We start from the raw sequence: 4451 nt of genomic DNA, 5'->3' as shown, positions 1-4451 counted from the left end.
TGTTTTTCCTTCCTTTTTTGTTGCTGGCAAGTTTTAGCCAGCCATGGTGAAAGATACTACGAGAATATATGTTCTGAAGTTCACCTGTTACATAGTTTAAAATTAGGTTTTCCTTCACAGTGATGTTAAAGCTTTGACTAAAACTGGGATTTGTGCCAGTGGGAATGCGGGATGGGAGGCTGGGAACCGTAGGTAGGTTTGTTGGCATAGTTATCTTCCTAACACAAACATTTTCTAATGACTCACTTCCAAAAGCTGCCTACATAGTTTAAAATTGGGTTTTTCCTTCACAGTGATGTTAAAGCTTTGACTAAAACTGGGATTTGTGCCAGTGGGAACGCGGGATGGGAGGCTGGGAACCGTAGGTAGGTTTGTTGGCATAGTTATCTTCCTAACACAAACATTTTCTAATGACTCACTTCCAAAAGCTGCCTCCAGGAACTGCCCAAAGTTATCCCAGACCCTGATGTTTGGGAGTTAGTGGAAAAACAAACCCACTGTACTGTCAGTTTGCAAGCAGCTTGTCCAGAAGGCCCTTCCTTCCTTCTTCTGGGGAGACAGTAGGTTTGTTGGCATAGTTATCTTCCTAACACAAACATTTTCTAATGACTCACTTCCAAAAGCTGCCTCCAGGAACTGCCCAAAGTTATCCCAGACCCTGATGTTTGGGAGTTAGTGGAAAAACAAACCCACTGTTCTGTCAGTTTGCAAGCAGCTCGTCCAGAAGGCCCTTCCTTCTTCTGGGGAGACGTTTCTCACTGCTGCCGAGGTGGAACCAAAGGCTCTTGTTGTACTCGCTGAACCAATACAAGAGCATAATTCCATAAAAGTTTCCCGAGGGGAAAATGACTTGTTCCAAACTTGCTTCTCTCCGTCCCAGCTACTGCTGCTGTTGATGAGGTCTGTTTGGGGCTGCTGCTGTCCTTTTAGCAAGGGGAATCTCGCCTCTCCACCCCCTCTGCAGTGCTGTGGAGAGGGGCAGGAAAGCACAGGCTGCTTGAAATGCTCACTCTCAGGAGCAGAGCAGGGAGTCGGGCACCGCAGCGTCTGTCCAACTCTGACAGGAGCTCACTTCTGGCATGGTGGTTGCCTCAACAGTTGCTTCCTTTGTAAAGCACCGGTAGTCCCTGGAACCGGTGGAGGGTTGGGAGTCAAGTCTGCTGTAACATACCTTCTGCAGTGGGCCTGCTCGTCAGTCTGACAGCTGAAGGATGAGCCGGTAGGAACAGAGCGCTGGCTGGTTCTGGTTAATTCCTCTGCCAGAACATTACCCGCCCCACTTGCCATTTTCTGTCCTGGAGCTGGTTGCATTCAAAGTAGTTTTGTCAGGAACATCGTTCTGAAAGGTGCTTTGGGATCCTTTAAGATGAAAGATGTATTCTCTGAATGTAAAACCTTTATTACTTAGTTTTGAATTTCATTTTATTTCCTACTGGGTTTATGACTACAAGGGGACAAAAAGTAGCTAGAGGTGTCAGACTGTTTCAAACCTCTGAAGAGAGTATTTATAGCCTGGTGTTATATATGAATCAATTGTGTGAATATTTTTTTTCTTTTCATAGGCAATTGCTATCATGGAAGTAGCACACGGGAAGGATCATCCATACATTTCGGAGATCAAAAAGGAATTAGAGGACCACTGAGCCTTTGAATCTATGCAATCCTTCAAACCTTTATTTAAAAAGCCTTGTTATGGAAACCTTCAGGAGCGCTTTGAAAAGCGGTAGAGTACGAACACAGTTCTGTCCTATAATTGGAATGACAAACACACTTTTACGCCTTGCAAAACGTTCCTAGAGTCTGCACATGTACAATTGCCTCTTTTTTTTTTTTTTTTAAAGGAAGCAGCCATGGCTGCTTAAAGGTTATGCCTTTTGACAGCTCATGTGCAAAATGGCCACTTCTGTCTTTACAGATTTTAATGCCTGTGGTGGTTGGGTAGAGTAAATAAAGCGGTCTTCACCCCTCTTGCTTCCACTTGTACATTTACACGAGTGCAATAGTTTTGAGAGATGTGGTTTCACCTTAGTCATTTCATTTCGTCTGACAAATTAATTAGCAAAAGCTGTACTTGTTTTTGCTGTGGGTTTAGTATCCAATTCATGAATCACTTTTGTTTGCAGTGGCTTAGCTGAGAGAAAGGGGAAATGGGGGTGATGACTTCTGCGCGTTGTGCAGGAAAGATGCCAGCTGACCCGCAGGCCCGTGGCTGCTCCTGGCAGGTGGGGGTAACTGAGAGAAAGGGGAAATGGGGGTGATGACTTCTGTGCGTTGTGCAGGAAAGATGCCAGCTGACCCGCAGGCCCGTGGCTGCTCCTGGCGGGTGGGGGTAAGGACCTGGAGCTCGGCCTGCCTTGCACGGAGAATGCTGACACCTTCCCGTGAGCTAAAAGGTTTGCACAAGACATGAACCGTGCCGCTTCTGGCGTTTTAATTCTCTTTACAAGTTAGAGTGAATTTATTGCAGAGGAGAGCTCGTATTCCTTACAGCCATACCTTTGCCTCAGGTAGATTAAAACTCTTCTACTACTATGTTAGCAATTACTTTTAACAGAGGAACAAGAGCCCCTTCTGAGGAAAAATTCCAGGACTTCACTTTCTCTGCCTGTATATGAGACCGGAGGGGTTGAGGGTTTTTTTTCTCTCCATTTAGATCAGTGGCAGGAGATTGCTTTTAAGGACGGGGAAGGAAGAGGGGGGAGAGTACAGCTGTGTACTTGCAGCACCAAACTATCCGCACAGTAAAACTACACGACCGTTGCTTAGTCCTTCCACTGCTTGCGACGCACGATGAGAGAGAGAACACATCACTGTTAAGAACTCGATCACATTTTCTTTTGTGCAAGTACTATGTGGAAAGTAAAGCTGCTAGAGAACAGGGGTTTGTCAGCTCCCTGTGCTGAAAGCCGTCACTGGGCTCCAGCCAGCAGCTGTTGCTGGAGTACATAAACCTGCACCAGACCTCAAGATTTCAGGAAGTCATGCCATAGGAAGAGGGCACCAGCTGACAAGTTTTAGCCTAACATCATCCTGTCAGGTAAACCCTTGTCCAGAGACAGCACCTTTGTTTCAGAAAGGCTGCCCAGAGCCCAGACAATACTTCAGCAGTGAAGAATGGGATTAGCCTCGTCTCTGTGAAACCTGGATTGCTGTTTACAGAAGGTTCTTCAGAGCTCACTCTCAGTTAAACACAAGCACGGTAGGTGCAAACACCAAACCTGAAGCTGGTTCAGGAAAGACCACAAACATAGTTTTCCTTGAAAAAAAATGGTTTATTGTATACTGTGAATATGAAGGACAGCCTTACCAAAAAAACCGTAGTGACTGAAGACATTCTCGTATTTGCAAAAGCAGATAAGAAACTATTTACACAAAGGCAGTGAAAGGGGTAAAAAATTATTGCAGTCAATTAATGCTGAATAGAACTTTATAAAAAGAGAAAGAAAAGAAACAGTGCAAAAATACTGTCAAAAGTAATCAGTTCTATACACAGGATAAAACTGACAAGCATAAGCTTATGTACTGATAAGAATAATACATTAGATATAAAATAGCATGCATAGATTTTTTTTTAAAGGCTTTCAATAGCATAGAATAGTTCTGCCATTCAGCCCTACCAGGAGGGAGCGGGGGGCAGGAAGGGCACATAGCTGCTGTCTCGTTTCTCTACAAAATGTGTACGTACAATGAGGTGGTGAGAGTCAGATCACTGTTTCATGCTAAACTGCCATGTACAGAACAAACAGAACAGGAAGCATCAAATACTGAAGTAAAACAGGACAGTAAAATCCAGTGACATAAAACTTACTTAAACATGTTATTTCATTTAATACATCCCACACAGTTACATATGGGAATTTTACAGTCGTCTGCATGTGTAAACTTTTATCCTTTGTAAAACAGCCAAGGAAAGGTTCTTTACTAATGAGGAAAACATGTTTTCCATACGGAGCAACCTCAACAGGATTCCTTTGTAAAACAGCCAAGGAAAGGTTCTTTCCTAATGAGGAAAACATGTTTTCCATATGGAGCAACCTCAACAGGACAAACATCCTATTAACAGTGTTTCTGGCACTAAAGATTGCTTTTCTGTTAAAGACCAAGTAGCAGCAAGAAAATTATTTAACATACACAAAAGGAAGTTCTTATAGACATAATGTATAATTAAGTTGTGAAACTCACTCACCAACACAGGACATTGTGAAGGCCAGAGGAATAAATGGGTTCCAAAGAAAAGGTAATGCAGTTCCTGGAAGATGCATCCACCAGTAGTTACTCACCACAGCGAGCAGGGTGTAAGTCTAGCTCAGGAATCCCCTAGAGGACTGTTCCAGGTATGCTACAGAGGTTGAGCTCTGTCTGCTAGACACATTCATATTTCTTCCTTAAGTGTCAGCTACCAGCCACTGCCCCAGGCAGGGGGTGACCTCCCACCTGCCATGCCCAAAAAA

This window comes from Buceros rhinoceros, unplaced genomic scaffold (genome assembly GCF_000710305.1).
Source record: "Buceros rhinoceros silvestris isolate BGI_N320 unplaced genomic scaffold, ASM71030v1 scaffold3551, whole genome shotgun sequence".
In the NCBI taxonomy this organism is placed as follows: domain Eukaryota; kingdom Metazoa; phylum Chordata; class Aves; order Bucerotiformes; family Bucerotidae; genus Buceros; species Buceros rhinoceros.
Note: the sequence above shows the minus strand (reverse complement) of the source record.